The sequence below is a fragment of the Euleptes europaea genome, chromosome 5 (assembly GCF_029931775.1).
Source record: "Euleptes europaea isolate rEulEur1 chromosome 5, rEulEur1.hap1, whole genome shotgun sequence".
NCBI lineage: Eukaryota > Metazoa > Chordata > Lepidosauria > Squamata > Sphaerodactylidae > Euleptes > Euleptes europaea.
Genome location: NC_079316.1, coordinates 28064698 through 28083526, shown reverse-complemented (window position 1 = coordinate 28083526; position 18829 = coordinate 28064698).

The following is an 18829-nucleotide window of genomic DNA, read 5'->3' as shown; positions in this document are numbered from 1 at the left end:
GCAGTCATGGACAACCCTAACAAGATAGGAGCCAGCGTGGTGTAGTGGTTAAGAGCAGTGGATTGGAGCAGTGGATTCTAATCTGGAAAAGCGGGGTTGATTCCCCACTCCTGCACATGAGTGGCAGACACTAATCTGGTGAACCGGGTTGGTTTCCCCACTCCTCCACATGAAGCCAGCTGGGTGACCTTGGGCTAGTCACAGCTCTCTTACAGCTCTCTCAGCCCCACCTACCTCACAGGGTGCCTGTTGTGGGGAGGGGACATAAAGGTGATTGTAAGTAGGTTCGATTCTTCCTTAAGTGGTAGAGAAAGTCGGCATATAAAAACCAACTCTTCTTCCTCCTCCTCCTCGTCACTTGCTGCAATTGCAGGAATTTGAACAATTGTACTACTTAGCAAAAAACTGAATTTCCCCAATAGTTTGTTGCTCTGTTTCATTGATGTTTTAATTTCATTTTTTAATTTTTTTTTAAAACAGACAGTTGGTTGACAGTGGTGTTCCATGACAGAAACAGAAAAGAACAGTTCTGTCATTCATACGTATAGGAAATTTAGTGACATTAAGTTAGAATTAAAGTTAATTTAATAGCTTGTTAAACCTGTTAAACACCAAAAGATCATTTTCAGCTGAACCAATGAAGTGATTGATTAAAAAAACCCACTGGTATTTGACCGTCAGTTGACGAAGCCCAATAAAATCTCTGAAAATTTCATCCAAATTTGATGGGGGGGGGGGGGAGTCAGCAAACAGAATAGCAAAAAATGAACACGAGTAATAAAGAATGGAACTAAAAAAAAAACACGAAAAGAGTTGTACATCCTCATGAAGCATACAGAATGCTATCAATTTGTTAACTAAAGCTACACCAACTCCAATTCAAGCCATGGTTCCCTAGTAAATGAGGGACTAAACACCTTGTCAGAATTGCATTTGCCACCCATGGTTCTGAGGGCACCTGGGATGAATTTGCCATTTGTGCATCATGGTTAAAAGGTTAATTCTGTCAGATCTGAGTATAAATTCACAGGACTTTTAAGGAGATTTGCAGATGAAACATTCAGAAAAATTGCATTAGAAAGCCACAGATTTTTCGCAGGTGCTCAAAATCTGCTATGCACCTTTACAGTGTCCAGGAGCATCTTCCCTGGCACTGCTGAGTTTGTATGGAGAACACAGAGCCAGCATGGTGTTTCCCCACTCCTACACACGAAGCCAGCTTGGTGACCTTGGGCTAGTCACACTCTCTCAGCCCCACCTACCTCACAGGGTGTCTGTTGTGGGGAGGGGAAGGGAAAGTGATTGTAAGCCATTTGATTCTTCCTTAAGTGGGAGGAAAGTTGGCATATAAAAACCAACTCTTCTTCTTAAATTGTCCCACTATCTGCACCGAAAATAGCTATGTTTAAAAACATCATAGGGCTACTGTGCCTTGCGGATGGACTTTCTACGTAGCTGACTGCTCAGCAAGGCAATTCCCACCTCCTTTCAAGTGCTGGCCTGCATTTTCAGTGCAATCAATGTTCCTCATACGTCAGTCCTCTGCAGATATCCTTTTTTATATGAAAGGAAAATCAGAAATGAAATTGCACTGCTGACTGTTCTTCAAACCAGACCTCCCAAATAACCTGGTTGCTCTGTATCTGATCCTTGTTCAGAGACCCAGCGTGGTGTAGTGGTTAAGAGCAGTGGTTAGGAGCAGCGGACTCTACTCTGGTGAACCAGGTTTGTTTCCCCACTCCTCCACATGAAGTCTGCTGGGTGACCTTGGTATAGTCACAGTTCTCTCAGCCCCACCTACCTCACAAGGTGTCTGTTGTGGGGAGGGGAAGGTGATTGTAAGCCGGTCTGATTCTTCCTTAAGTGGTAGAGAAAGTCAGCATATAAAAACCAACTCTTCTTCTTGAAGTAGTTGAGATCAGCTCCCAGTCCTGGCCATGTTAGCACATGTTCAGACCATTCCAGATGTTCAGATAAGAGTTACTTCATCTCACCAAAACCTGTGTCCTAGAATGGGGTTTCCCATCCCCAAACTCACAACTTCAAACCCCTGATCAACTCAGATGCTCACTGGATGGCACTCAGTCTCACCCTAGCCTAATTCACAGGGTTGTTATGAGGATGGAAGAGCAGAAAAGAGATGTGATTAAGTCCTAATGGAGCCTGCCTGGGGGAAAAAACCCTTTGATATCACCGGGATCTATTTTCAAGCACATTGGCTTTGGATTGCCACTTTTAATCCCTGTGCAGTTCACATTGAGAGAGAAATTAAAGGTTAGAGAGGATCAAGAGTAAAGACTATCCTGCAGTAGATTATACTGGTTGTATGAACAGGACAGAAACAGAGCCGGTTTTTCACTTTTCCAGCAAACAGTGTATAGCTGCTTCACCTTAGGAGGCAGAGGCAGTGTAGAGATGTATTTCCTGACCACAGCAAAATACAGTCCTCTTGGAGAAGTGGGCAGATAATAGATTTAAGTATGTCTGTTCTTCAAATGTGATCAAACATATATATGTCCTCAGCAAATGCTCCCCCCCCCAAAAAAATACTTCTTTTGTTCAAGCCTTTGCTTGCTTTCACTTGCTGTCCCCATTCCTTCACCACTCTAAAGTACTTTGCATTCATTATCTTGTTCAGTTCCTTACAAAACCTCTGTCAGGCCAGAATCACTACCCCAATGTTGCAGATAAGGAGACACCTGGTCTTTTCTGCTCTTCATCTCTTTTCTGCTCTTCCATCCTCATAACAACCCTGTGAATTAGGCTAGGGTGAGACTGAGTGCCATCCAGTGAGCATCTGAGTTGAGCAGGCACCTGGTTGGCCACTGTGTGAACAGACTGCTGGACTTGATGGGCCTTGGTCTGATCCAGCAGGGCCTTTCTTATGTTCTTATGAGACCCATGAGGCTATGAGAGAGTAGCTTGCCTGAGACCACTCTAACATGAGATTTCAACCTGGGGATTCCCATTCAATAATTCAAGCATCTTGGCAACTATTCTACACTAGCTCCCGAGGTGGCAGAGAAGATGTTACAGTTGTAAGTAGGATATATGATTTTTAATGCTTGTCCACATTTAAAAAAATAGAAATCTAGCATTTTCCCCTCCCCATCAAATCACAGCTGACTTATGGCGACCCCATAAGATTTTCAAGGCAAGAGACGTTCAGAGGTAATTTGCCATGGCCTGCCTCCGTGTCACCCTGACATTCCTTGGAGGTCTCCCATCCAAGTACTAGCCAGGGTCGGGGCTGAGAGTGTGTGACTGGTCCAAGGTCACCCAGTAAGCTTCCATGGCATGAGCAGGGATTTGAACCCAGGTCCCAGTCCAACACCTTAACCACTATACCATGCTAGCTCTCAAAATCGTGTGTGTGTGTGTGTTAAGTGCTGTCAAGTCGCTTCCGACTCATGGCAACCCTATGAATCAATGTCCTCCAAAATGTCCTATCTTTGACAGCCTTGCTCAGATCTTGCAAACTGAGGGCTGTGGCTTCCTTTATTGAGTCAATCTATCTCTTGTTGGGTCTTCCTCTTTTCCTGCTTTTCCTGCTTTTGGGTCTTCCTCTTTTCCTGCTGCCCTCAACTTTTCCTAGCATGACTGTCTTTTCCACTCTTGTCTTCTCATAATGTGACCAAAATACTATAGCCTCAGTCTAGTCATTTTAGCTTCTAGGGTCAGTTCAGGCTTGATTTGATCTGTAACCCACTGATTTGTTGTTGTTTTTTGGCAGTCCAGGGTATCCATAACATTCGCCTCCAACACCACATTTCAAAGGAATCTACTTTTTTCCTATCAGCTTTCTTCAATGTCCAGCTTTCACACCCATACATAGTAATAGGGAATATGATGGCACGAATTAACTTAATCTCGATGGCCAGTAACACATCCTTACACGTCAGAATCTTTTCTAGCTCTTTCATGGCTGCCCTTCCCAGTCTCAATCTCCTTGTGATTTCTTGGCAGTTGTCTCCTTTTTGGTTAATGATGGAGCCAAGGAATAGAAAATCTTCAACAATTTCAATTTCCTCATTGTCAACCTTAAAATCTTGCATACCAGAGTGAAATCCCATCACAGTCTTCTGCCTATTGCACCAGTTTTCTATACTTGCAGATAGTTATAAGGCATCAAATATAGCTCCCCACCATGTTTCTGAAGTAATAAAGCCCAGTCCTATATACTGAGCATCTATACTTGATTTTGGTACAGATTTGATATCAATCATTGTCTCAAGATAGTCCCTGGTTCTAGGACAACCAACAATAAAGGAATGCCACAGTAATTCCAGATATTTACTTGGTTTGAATTTCTGCAATCCAAATCCTACTACACTGCTTACTGGATGTCCCATCCTATTGGCTGCATTGACTTACACTGGGTAATCTGCCTTGAGCAGTAATGAAAAAGGAGCAATATAAATAATGTAAATAAAGAAATAATTGCTAACTGAAGACCTCCAGTCCCCAAAGGAACCTTGAATCACACCAAGGTTCCATCATCCAAGGGTCTGACACTCGCCCTAGAAAGGTCATGCAAGTTCAGGGCCTCCTAGAACATCCCAAAAAGAGAACATATCTAAATTCTGCAGCACACACAGCTTAAAGCTTGCTGGAGACACCTATAATGGAATACATGCTTCCTTGTTAGGAAATAAACACATGAACACAGTGTCTACTCAGACTGGCAGCAGCTCCCCAGGGTCGCAGGCAGAGGTCTTCCACATCACCTACCATATGTTCCTTTTTTAACTGGAGATGATGGAGACTGAAACTGGGACCTTCAGCATGGCCACATTTCAACGGCAGGCACATGGTTCTTCTCCCACTCCTCCATTTTATGATGGTACCCACTACCCTTTATCAAATTTCAAAAAGTGTCTGCAGGTTGAACATGCTCAAAATGGAGAGAATGATGTAAGCTGCTTTGGGCCCCTATTGGGGAGAAAGGTGGAGTATAAATGAGGTAAATATATAAATATGTTAGGGGAACCCTGGAAAAAGGTAAAGGTAAGGTAGCCCCCTGTGCAAGCACCGGCTCATACTGACCCATGGGGAGGAACTAGCAATTCTCTACAAAGGGTACCAATGCTACCATTTGATCAGGAGAAGCTATACCCAGACCCTTTCCAGTTCCTGTACAAGTGAAATAAAGTGCCATGCCCTTTTTGAAGGAACCATGAGGACCAGAAGAAAATAAAATTACTCACTGATAATTCTGATTTTCATACAAATCTGACAGACATCCCAGCCCTCGGATGTGATCAGAAGTGTATGTATTTCTTGATTATATTCATATGCAATTCAACAGATGCAGTTAAGTGGTGAACATTGTTCATCTCATCTCATTATCGTTTTAATGAAGGTTACGTGAGTGAAAGCTGTGGGATGGTCTGTGGTTGAGCAGAAGATGGATGGGGTGACTGAACAGCCTCTTGTTCTTAACAAGCAAAAAGTGAAAAGCCTTCCCATAACTAGAGCACTGACTGATTTATATATCATAGGGACATAAAGTTAGGCACTTGATGTTGTTATTTTTAATGAAAAGTAGATGTGAAATTCAGGGCAAATGGTTTCGCCTGAGAAATTCAGGGCAAATATTTTTGCCTGAGAAACGCTTATCAGAAGGCGCACATTTTAAAGCCACAAGCTCTGTTACATGCAAAAAGTTAACTCCAGTGGCTGAACCAATTTTGGGTATCTTCTCTGTTACTTTTAAGCACTTTAGAGAAGTTGCCCTTTGCACAGCTAACCCTGGTCAATTATTCAACTTTTATTCACATATTCGTTACCTTCCAAAATGCTGCACACGCAACAGATGGGCTGGCGTACTGCCTAATCTCCACATTCTGTATATAAAACACAGGTGACTTCCAAAAACCTAAGTAGGGTACTTGGAACTCTGAAAAACTAAATCCTTGGTGTATGTGCTTCCTTTCTAAAGGGCATATCGACAGAGATGTGTCCTTTCTGAGTCAGTGTTTCTGACTCTAGCCCTGAACTCACAATATATCTGTGTATGCATTGTATATGCTTGCCTCCTGTCCATAGATAGGTCATGTGTTCAGGGCTCAAGATTCCTTTTAAAATCGGAAAATATTTCCTAGAGTAATAAAACCCAAATACTTTCTTTCATGTTACTGTCCAGCCTTGCAACTAGATCTAAGAAAGTTAGTAGCCTACAAAAAAATTTTTTTACCAGCCCACTCACTGCAAAAAAGGACGCCATTTTTGCAAAGCTTTCTCAATTTGGCTAAGCAGAGACAATGGTTCCTCACCTCAGATGATCAAGGAAGTAGCTATTTTCAAGCTTATAGTCCTCAATTAGAAGGATGCATGTACATATATGGGCATATGCACCGGGGTACGAAGAGATTTTGTAAATTACACTACTGTCTATTTCAGTGCACCATTTCCTGTTATGACTGGCAATAGTTCTTGAGCACTGTTTGGAGATCTGCTACCCAAATCCTTCAACTAGAAATGCCAGGGATTAAACCTGGGGGCACAAAACTCGGTGCTTTACCACAGAGCTGCATGAGACACCCACCTTCACATGTTACATATTTAGTAACCGCAAGGAGTCCGTCCCACTGACCTGACTAGAAGAGGCAATGCACCCACTCTAATCTCAACAAAAGCTACAACAGAGACCATTAAAATAAGTCATCCCCCAAAAAGAAATTAACATCTGCATTCTGAAATCAACGTCCTCCATATAAGTTACACAGCTTGGTTAGAGCGACAGCAGTTTTTATAGGCAAGGGAGGAGCAAAGATGTTGACAAGTTGTTCTCAGCAAGCACCAGAAATTTCGCTGACATTCTGCACCAAGAGAAGCCAACTACCTGTGGAACCCAGAGCCTAATTCCGACTCTACCACAGTCAGTCAATGAGACGTTTAACCGCAGTGGAAATTATCTCTTATTGCACTAACTAAAAGTAAAATTGTGAATTGAACATTCATCTGCTCAATGTCTCATCTCACTGCTAATGAGCCGTAACATCCAATATGTATAATTAGGTAGAATCATTCTATATCAAATCATTAAACATTTCAGCTGCTCATCAGACACATCAACTGTTTCCCATCAAAAAATGCCCAGTTGATCAATTCACCAGACGAGTTCTTTTTGTCAACAAGTATCAGATCCTTCATTCAAGATGACATACCACGAAGTATTGATATGTTTGCACAGTCTATACAAGAGCAATCATTCTTAACTCTATATCAAATCAATAAGACCCCAGGATCACAGTGAATGGAAGGCATTTTCATTTTCACGTGTGTGTATTGGGGGGGGGGATGATTTTCCTCCAGGTTACAAACACTAATGCCATAGTGCAGACGGAAGCTCCCCAATCCCTCAGGGATAATTTTTAGGACAAACCTGGAGGGCACAGCAACACCCTCCTACTATGTGCGAGCACAGAGATCTTGCACCAAGATTCTACTATAGCAAGGAGAGAGAAAATATTCTTAACGGTTTATTTTGTCCCTGAAATATTAAATCACATCAATAACCATCTCACATCCTGCCTTTAAATGTCCAACACAAATGGTAACTTAATATTCATTAAGGTGACAAAAGTCTGAAATGCAACTCAACACACATGATGAAAACAGAGAATTAAGTATTCATGCCATTCCCCCAAAGACTTAAAAGATTTTCGTACCACCACCATTCGACAGTATACTTCTGACATTCATTACAAAATCCTTACCTTTTTCCGGGCTTAAATTTTTATATACTTTGAGATCTGCCATTAAATTTGTGACTGTGATGCATTATTGGCAAACGGAAAAGAAATCCTCCCTGGAGGAAAACCTGAATTCACTCGTGTCTCCAGGGATCATGTATTTTGCAATGCAATCCTTAGAAGTATCCAAGAACTTTGCCAGTCCTGACCATTATCACAGACCAATGAAGCCTCCGTTATCCAGCTTAGGAATCCAGGAAGATTGAAATGTATTTCAAAAATCCAAAAAGGTGATTCTGGGCAAGTTTGTTCCAGACCAGGAGGGGAGAAAAGAACACTGGTCTGAAGGGAAACCTGGAAGGCTCTGGCTGGTGCAGCTGCTATTGTGGAAATGCAGGAGCTGTGACCACTTTTGGAATGAGACATGCATGCACAGAGCAATGATTAAAACCCTCCAGGCACCGAATGTGCATGAAGCATTGTCGTTTTTTAAAAAGGGGGTCCTTAAGTCAAAGAGGAAAGCCTTTGCATCTCAGAAAAAGATAACCCCCTTTGCCACATTTTGCAGTTTTTTTAAAGGGAGAGTAACGCAAGCTGAATGCTGAAGATGAAAAGAAAACAGAATCCCACTTTAAAAAAAAACTCTCAGCATCTCCAACTGAGGGATTTTGTGAAGTGGAAGGAAACAGACAGGAACTACAGCTTACTCAGAGCTTTTTTACAGAGGTTCTTTACCACATGAGGCAAGCACTAGATGCCCTGGGAGGGTACTGAAAATATTTAACGAGCCATTGGTAATTTGGGAGTAAGATTACCTAACTTCCTTACAACCCAAAAAATTCAATCACAATTATAAACATATAGTTAGGTTCGTCATCCTTTTTATCTATGAGGCTCTGTGCTCTGAACAGGTAAAAATTCAATAGGTGTCACTACTTGGCAGAGATATAACAAGAGGGCAAGGTGAACAGGCAGAAATTCAGTGGGTATCTGGGAGAACCAGCTTTGAATCCTCACTTGTGCCATGGAAACGCACTGGGTGAATTTGGGCCAGTCGCAACACTCTCAGCCTAACCTACCTCACAGGGTTGTTGTGAGGATACAACAGAGGAGAAGAGAATGATGTGAGCCACATTGGGTCCTCATTAGGGGAGAAAGGTGGGGGTATAAATGAATTAAATAAATAAACACCCCTCACAAAAACACTTCATGATACAGACTCTCATAGTATCTCATACATGGATTCCCATTGCTAACCCAGTTCAGAAGAGAAATTTCTCAAAAGTCCTTTAGAGTGAGCACCACCAATTGAGCCCATTCCACAAACTTTGATTTTATCTAGAAGGAAGATTGTGCTGGGTCAGACCCATGTTCCACAGAGCCACATGTTCTGAATACAGTTATGGCCAAACCCATACGGACTTAGCATTTCTTGTTTTCTGCTCCTAGTCTCCACCATTTTAAGATACGTGAAACACTGTAGTGCATGGATGATATTCCAGAGAATCCTGCTTCACCCCTACTGTTTTGCCTATCTTCCATGAACTGCTTATAGGGGAAAAGAGTTATACAATTCATACATTTTGAATAATGATTTCAGAAGTGGTGACCTTTTGCTACTGTACCAAATGCTGGCCTTGGAAGAAGCTGTCAGAAGACAACTCTTAGATACTTTCTACTGAGTTTCTCTGAGCAACAGAGTAATTTTGTGGACCTATTTCTCAGTTTCCATGACTTTTCTGCTAACTCTTGCTTTCTTCTAACTCTTGCCAGATTCGTGCTTCCCTTCAGCTCTTCTGGTTCTCCCAGTGAAATCTCACCTTGTTTAGAAACCAGAGTGCTTCTGTTCTCTCTACATACTATCAATTAGTGACCAAAAACACAAGCATCTGTCGATGGAAAATTCCAACTTATATTAATAAATTCATACATACAAGTTTGTCTAAGATTTGGACCTTACCCAATGTAGCAGCGGCACAGAAAATGCTACACAGATTTAACCCTTAGCTGAATCTTGAATGAAACATATCTCTAACAGTAGGAAATAGTTCTCCTTGAGAGCTTTCAGAAACACCATCAGCGTAGACGGTAGGGGGCTAAGATGGAACATTCGAATCCGTATCGGGCAGGCTACATCCCTGACATAATGCACGCTCCTCCACGTTTCATTAACTAGCATTTATATAGATTTCAGTTTTCTGTACCAGAATCATCTGTCATGCCGAGCCACTGCCTACCTAGATATATTCCTCAATCTTTTAATGCAAGGGATAAATGAAAGAAAATAATCACAACAGTCATCGAGGATTAGGGAGGACAGAAACCAATAACTTCCAATAAAAATCAATGGACACATTGTTCTCTCTTCCCCCATTTGAACCTCACAATAACCTCGTGATGTAGGCTTGGCTCAAAGATTGGGGAGCGGCCCAAGGTCACCCAATAAGCTTCATGCCAAAGGGGGGGGGGTGAGAGCCTGCCTCCTCCCATATCGTAGCCTGACACACCAACCACTACACCACACTTGCTCTGAAGTTACCCCTAAATGAAATGTGAACATATGCTCTCTTAATACTGAGCCGGGAATTCTCAGAAACCTATGAACCTTTGTCAGTTGAAAAGAGCACATACTATACGATGACTATACGGGACTGGAAAGTCATCGTAGGTTTCATCCACTGATCCATCTGTGCAGCATTCTGCTCCTGTTTCATACCTAGGGGATATTCCTTTATTTCTGCAGTTGGCTCAATATTCCAATCATAAATAGTTATAATTCTACCCACTGATTAAAAAAACCAAAACCCTGAACATTTACCTTCCAACCTGAACAATGATCCAGCCAATAGCTACCAGCATCCCTTGCTTCACACCAATATTACTTTTTAACAGAATGTGACATGGCGGTTATAGGAAAAGGGGCAAAGAAAAATGAAAACCATGGGGGGGGGGGGAGAAGCACCTTTATTTCAACCAGCGCCTGTTTATCAAAGCCTACTGCGGCTGCAAAAAGAAACCCAACTGAGGCCATGAACTTTGCCTACAAATACACACACTGACTATTTTTATAGAAAAATATATAAAGTTTATTTTATTTCTTTAAAATGTTTCTAAGGCTGAAGAGTTTGGGACTTTTCAGGTTAGAAAAGAGATGATTAAGAGGGAAAACGATGGAGATTTTTTCTCCCTCTCCTGAAATAATAGAACCTGAGGTCATCCAATGAAGCTGATGGGTAGTAGATTCAAGATGGACAAAAGGAAATACTTCTTTATGCAACGAGTTATTAAAATGTGGAATTGGCTGCCAGAGAATGTAGTGATGGCTACAGGCATAGAAGGCTTTAAAAGGGGTTCTTGTAGGTTATCCGGGCTGTGTGACCGTGGTCTTGGTATTTTCTTTCCTGACGTTTCGCCAGAAGCTGTGGCAGGCATCTTCAGAGGAGTAACACTGAAGGACAGTGTCTCTCAGTGTCAAGTGTCTCTCAGTGTCAAGTGTATATAGTCAGAAGGGGGTTAGGTTTGAGCTGAGTCATTGTCCTGCAAAGTATTAAAGGTAGTGTGCTAATGTGCTAAGGACAATGATTAGCACATTACCTTTAATACTTTGCAGGACAATGACTCAGCTCAAACCCAATCCCCTTCTGACCAAGACCACGGTCACACAGCCCGGATAACCTACAAGAACCGATGAACTCTGACCGTGAAAGCCTTCGACAATACTTTAAAAGGGGGTTAGACAGATTCATGGAGGATAGGTCTGTCAGTGGCTACCAATCATAGTGACTAAAGGGAACCTCCACATTCAGAGGCAGTAAACCTCTGAGCACCAGTGGCAAGATCAGAGGAAGGCCTTGGCCTCTATGCTCTGTTGTTTGACCTCCAGAGGAACTGGTTGGCCACTGTGTGAGACCGGATGCTGGGCTAGATGGACCATGGTCTGATCCAGCAGGGCTGCTCTTATGTTCTTATGAGTTAATGAGGGAACACCAAACAAAACAAAGAAGTCTTTACCTGCTGAGAGAAGATAATTATAGCAGGAAAAAGATCAATCTCCCTAGCATCATGACCGAGAAGGCCATTTCTCAGATTGCCACCTGTCTAGCCTCAGAAGGCAGGGGCACCCAAAGCAGGACCTCTGAAGGGGACAGTGGTGGTCAGGTAGGTTCATAGGGGAACAGACAGCCCTTCCGATATGCCGGCCCCAAGTTCTAAAGGGCTTTAAAGGTCAATACCAGCACCTTGAATTGGGCCTAAAAGGAAACTTGAGAGCCAGTGTAGATGGAACCCGACTGGAGTGATAAGGTCCTTCCAACCCACTACAGCCAGCATTCTGGCTACAGCATTCTGTATGAAGTGTAGCTTCCATACAGTCATCAATGGCAGCCCCACAAAGAGCACATGGCAGTAATCTAATCTAGATGTTACCAGGGCATGTACAACAGTGTCAAGATCTTTCCTGCACAGGAAGGGCAGCAGCTGGCTCACCAGCCGAAGATGGTGAAAGGCACCGCTGGCCAAAGTGCCCACTGTTTATCCAACAGGAGGCCTGGGTCCAGGAGTACCCCCGAAGCTACGAACCTGCTCCTTTAGGGAGAGTGCCACCCCATCCAGAACAAGAACCATTCCAGTTCCTACGTCAAACCTTCCCCCACCAGTAGCACCTCCAGTGTGCCGGGATTAAGTTTCAGCTTGTTAGCACTCATCCATCCAGAACTACCTCCAGCCATCTATTCATGCTTGCCACTATTAAATATGTACGTAACTTAAACAACCTTGAATGGTAGTCTCTAAGGCTCTATTCAGCTCTAACTCAATAAGTTGTATGGTTACAGCAATCAATTTGTGTGCACGTTTTATTCTGGAAGCATCTCAAAATGTTCCATTGAAACATATAATTTCAGTTGATCCTTCTTTTTGGTGATTTAAATCAATTCACCCTGCTTGGTATACTTAGAGATGAACATTCCACCTGCTGCTACTTAGAATTCTTCTGTTGCAAAACCAGCTAGAGATTCCAAATCCCTTCCAGTGTTTTCCTTGCAGTCTTTCAAGCAACCCTGGAAAAGCTAAGAAAAGAAACCAGGTGGGTACACTGCACAAGAGATCTCCCCAGCATGTTGTCAGCTGGGCAGTCTGGCACTATGGAGCCATCCACTTCCCTTCCCTCAGTGGAGACAGACACCTGGCACACATCAAAGTGCCAACAAGGAGGAGTCCCTGCAGTCCCTCCAAAAGGTTACAGCTTGATGCAGAAGAGAAAGCAAGCCAGCCAGAAGTGAGGCTTGCCAGATCTGTACTTCACTACACCTATTCTGGGATTTTTTAAAAAAGGATCTTTTATGTAGGTTTTCATTTTGTATTATAAACAGCACCGTCAACGTGAACAATCCTTTTTCATTGCTCTTATGTCAACCCTGGCAGAGACATAACAGTGGACTTAATCAAGAGCCAGTGAGGTGTAGTGGTTAAGAGCTGTGGTTTGGAGCAGTGGACTCTAATCTGGAGAACGGGGTTGATTTCCCACACCTCCACATGAGCGGTGGATGCTAATCTGGTGAACCAGGTTTGATTCCCCACTCCTCCACACAAAGCCAGCTAGGTGACCTTGGGCTAGTCACGGCTCTCTTACAGCTCTCTCAGCCTCACCTACCTCACAGGGTGTCTGTTGTGGGGAGGGGAAGGGAAGGTGATTGTAAGCCGGTTTGATTCTTCCTTAAGTGGTAGAGAAAGTCGGCATATAAAAAACAACTCCTCTTCTTCAAGGCAACAGCTGAAGTTCAGTTCGATTCACAAGTCACCTTGTACAAGGCAGCTGTTATAGACTAGTGCTGCATTTCACAACCATAGTCCTGACCCAGAAGTGGATTGCGAAGCCTGTGAGAGTATGTCCCAGACTTTTGCTGTTTTATTGATTTGTGGATGTTCTACTATTTTTAAAAGGGTCAACATTTGGACTTGTGAGTTGCCTTACCAAAAAGGCTGAGAACCACTGGGCTAGTGATAGGCAGGAGAGGGTGGGGCAGCGGAAGTAGAAGACAACAGCAGCATCTCTTTGCCTTCTCAGTTCCCTCAGAGTCTAACCAGGTGAACACAACATTTACAAGCACTTGCGAGGGCACAAATGGAATGCATCATGTCTGGTTAGATCCTCAGCCACTTTCCTCCTAGTGTGAGTGACCAACAGCACATCACTATCCTTGCTATCTCACAGCAGCTGCTTATCCTTAGATAAACAAGAGTCAAATACCAGAACTTTCCTGGGATTGTTCCAACCCAGGCTGCAGGTAGAATACACTCTAGAGAGCTCCAAGAAGCACCAGCTGTCAATATGTTTTAGTTATTCACAGGAACAAACAGATGTATCCCACATGGACTCCGCTCCACGTAACAAATAAATAGGTCCCCGACTACCCAAGTTTTCATTCAGTCCTTGCGTTCTACGATGCATCAGACATGTGAAGTAGTACAATTAAACACCTTGGTGCTTTTTTTTTTTTTAATAAATTTTATTGGTTTTTTAAAACTATAAATTTTTCATAATTTTAACAATGTAAAAATAATATCAAAATCACAATTACATTAATTGTTATCTTGATTACCATTAAACATAAAAAATAAATCGACTTCCCCATCACCTCCATCTACCTCTTAATAAAATGTTATTATCCTTCGTTAACATATTCTGATCCTAGTATTAATCTCATTCTAAAGTTTCATGTTTTATAAAATTTTACATTCTGGATCAGAGTAAAAAGTGACCTTCCATTTTTCCCAGATCTTATACATTATCACAATGATTCCTTCAATTCTCCCCTTTTCCCTAATCTCTCCAACTCCACCAGTTCTAGCATTTAAATGATTTAATCCCTTTATTCTGAAACCTTTGTCCCTTTCCATTTGGCTGCATAAAATAATCTTGCAGCCATTATAACATAAATTTAATCATACTAAACAACATCCTCTCCAATATTTTAGGGATATTTCCTGTTTAATCGATCTTATTTCATTGTAAATCATATCCCAAATCCATATCACAAGTCCACCCCTTATAAAATTCCAGTATACCTTTATATCACATTGATAGTCTATATAAGGAGGACTTGTTTACATAATCCCAAAATGATGTCTAAATCTTAATTCCACTACATCGTTAATAGCCATGCCACCCATCCACACTGTCAAAGCCTTCCAATCCAGCAATCATATTTAAATCAGTCCTTTAACCATGGTCTAATACTTCTTTCTGCAACTGAAATAAGTCAGTCAGGTATGGGAACAGGATTTCTTTATTCTCTCTCATTTCCTCAGGCAGGCTGCGTATCCAAAAATAATTCTTTCTGGGCTTCATCTCCATCATGGCTTCAATCTGTTTTCCTTGACCTGCTCTCTTCTTCCTTATATCCACACGTCCTTCCATGACTTTTTTAGATGAAAAATCCATTTCTTGTATGTCTGATCTCTTTGTCACCAGCTGGTTACCTTCTTGGACTTCTGTCTTCTTCTTTGTATCCTTGTATTCTTCCATGACTTTTTGGACAGAAGAATCCATTACTTGTATGTCTGTATTTGTGGCCATCATTTGGATTTTCATGACTTTTATGTCTTCTGTAACCAGATCCAACTTCTGATTACATACCTGTGATGATTGGTCAAGAGTCATCATCATTGAAATCAGTTGAGCCATCTGTGTTGATATCTGTTTTAATTGTTTAATTGTTGCCTCAGAATGTTTAGCAAGCATGTCCTGTACTTTTTTTTCCATGGTTAAATTCTGTAAAGTTTCCTTTAATTTCATAAAGGCAGGGCTATGAATTTAGCCAGATCAGGGAGAGGTTCCAGATATTTACATATGTAACTTAGTTAAGAAATTGATGGTCATCTAGCAGGAGTCCATTACATATAGTTGATAGAGAATATTTCATTGACCAGCTTAATATCTTTTTCGGGTTGAAGAAATGAATATTTAGGCTTAAAATAACTTTTTAAAGTTGAAAATACCAACGAGTTTTACCCGACGCTCTAGATCGGCAGAACCAGGAAGTATTCCAGGAGTTGCCTCATCGCGGACCTTCTATCGTCTCTTCTCTATGGTTGTTACCTTCAGGAATGGTTTTGGTGTAACACGAGTAAGACGAATTTCCGGTCCTACGACCTTCTTCCTGTTGATTTGCTTGTAGAACAATAGAGAGGGATATTGAATGAAGCACAGAGTCTTCCGGTCAAGAAATCCTCTTTGTTGTAAAACGTGGCTGGAGGACCTTTTTTACCCTGAGCAAATTCTCAAAGGTTTCTCCCTCCCCTTCCTTTAAGAACGCGTCGAATTGGCAGATCTTACGTCAATCATTCAAGCTCGTTGTTTTAGTTTAAGTTGATCAGTTTGATAAGGCTCCTGCTGCTTTGTCTGATGGATCTCATGCAGCAAAATCATCCAGTTCAATTAAGGGAGGAAAACGGTTACCAGGAATGTTTTCTTCAACCCCCTGTTATTCGATAACGCCAGTGAAAAGCGAAGGATTCTTATCTACTCACTTGGGCGTCTGGAGGTGAGGTTTTAATCTTGATGTAGTCCTTATGATGTTTATAAGGTGCTGGAGGGTAGAGTCTAATGCCGAAGTTGCGCGCTGCCGATTTCAATCCCTTCGTGCCCACGGGATCAAACGTCTGAAACTCCGGGGGACTTAATAAAAGCTCCCTCGGAGTATTCAGGAGATCAAACCGCATATATGGCTGCAGGGAATTCCTGCTTCCCAGCCCACTTGCAAGGGCTGGATTGGGGTGCGGTAAAACACCCCTAATTACACGCAAACTTGGATTCCCCCCAGGAGCCCCTGGGAGGACGTAGCACTCAGCCCAGCATCAGCACCGGAAGTCAAACACCTTGGTGCTTTTGTCCTCTTTTGTAGTTTTGAGATATCCAGATTCTACTGAGTTACATACTAGTAGCCCACAATCTCAGCAAACCTTCATGTAGTTCTAACATATATCCTCTGTTCAGTATTCCTTATCACAGCTATATAAGGAAGAAAGATGCCTTGACCTTTCCCTCTATAGGAAAAATTGTCCTCGTTTTGTTCAGAGTGTGAAGAACATCTTCGATTTTTCTGAGTGAAGAACTATCTAGAATTCCCAACGTTACAGCAGAGTAAAATCTTCAGAATAACGTCAGTATTCAGAAGCCAAACCTCCTCACTAGCTGGGCCTTCCCTTGCATATGTGAGTACACACAGCTACATACTGTTGCTGTATACTTTCTTTGAGAAATGGACTGGTGTTAGATGTGTGTGGCAGCAATTCTGACAGGCTAGCAACAAAAGGGCTTTTAATGTAACTGGAAATAAACCCCTTTTGAACCCATGTTGGAGATCAGATGGATACATATAACCACCGACTATGCAGTGGCTATTTTACATTTTAAATTCTTTTTGTGACTGTTCATTGTAGCTGTTTAACTTTGAAGTAGACAGCGAAGAGTACAAGTAACAGCTGCAAAACGCTCATAACACAAAATTTATGCTGAAAATTATAGGAAATTTCTAAGTCACCAGAACTTTTAAGTTTTGAAACAGGCTACCCTGAACAGTCTCACCATAGGGTTTTCAAGGTAAAGGTTGGTCAGAAGTGGTTTACCAGTGCCTTCTTCTGCACAGTACTAACCAGGGTTAGGCGTAGTGGCACTACCGTTGTCTATGAAAGATCCTCCACCAGTGTCATCTTCCAGTACTGCTGCTGCCCAGTAGCTAACCTTCAAGGATCCCTCTGCATCACCATTTTGAGGACATTGATTCATAGGGTCGCCATGAGTAGGAAGCGACTTGACGGCACTTAACACACAGCCTGAACAGCATTGGAATCACAGAAAGTCGTACATAAAATTTGATCAGCTTTATCAGATCTTTATTCAATACCTCGCTTGTGTCCCTGTATTCAAGAGCAACATCACCCTCCCTGTGGTGCAACCAGGGGATTTTCCTCCTTCTTCTAAGTCATCAGGCCCAATTTTATGTCAAATTCTGAATTTTATACAAGATGCTGATGTCACATATTAATAGCACAGGTTATGAGATGGAAAGACCACATCATCCTACTGAAATCATGCAAGCGACACTTTCTCATCCAGGGCTGGCCTGGATAAAAACCAGTCCCTGTGTCTTTCTAGGTATCTCTGCTTGGTTGCCTGCCTGCCTATCCCTGGCATCCTTGCCAAACGGCTTTCCTCTCAATTTCCTTAGCCACTGAAGGAACTCCTGGATGCTGCTACAACCAACTCCTGCTACCCCATCTCTTCAGTTTCATTTGGAAAGCCACTGCTCTTTGGAATCTGATAGTATTTGGGCTCAGGAAAGATCACTTCCTAAAAATGGAGACTAGCAGCTGGCGACTTGAGTCTGCTCCACACTAGGAAGTCTTGACTGGCTGAAATCGCTAAAATAGTTTTCTTCCCCTACATGCACTTCCTATGTGTGTACCGTTCTCAATTGTGCAGGCTGATCCATGCAAGGCCAGTGAAGCCTGATGTGGCATGGTTTTGGCACCCAAGGGGTCGATACTTGAGGTACTGGAGAAAAAGCCTGTCTCTGCCATGCAGTTAGCATCATGAGGCAGATACTCTATTCATCATGGCATTTCTCAAAATCTACCCAAAGGGTGGGGGATAGAATTGCATATGGAGCCTCAGCCTCATATGTGATCATGTCTGCGCGGGAGGGGAAACTGGGATCTGCTGCCACACAAACTCAAGGCCAGCCCAGTTGTTACGATCCTAAGCCTGAGGCATGGAGCAGCGTATAGGGCTGAAGACAGCCTTTCCTTCACACATAGGCTCCAGGTCTCACTGCAAAATTTCCTCCAGGCCTACGTTTCCCAGGCAGCAGGAAAGTAGCAGGATGGGACTTACCCTAATAGTGTCCCACACCACCACTTCTGGCTGTGTGATATCACCACATCACAGGACATTCTAGAATTCACCTGAAATTATTTGGTAAAAACTAAAGTTTTGGATGAATCCTAGAGCATCCCTAGACGGAGGAGGAAGAGGAGAAGAGTTGGTTTTTATATGCCGACTTTCTCTACCACTTAAGGAAGAATCAAATCAGCTTACAATCACCTTCCCTTCCCCTCCCCACAAGCTGGGC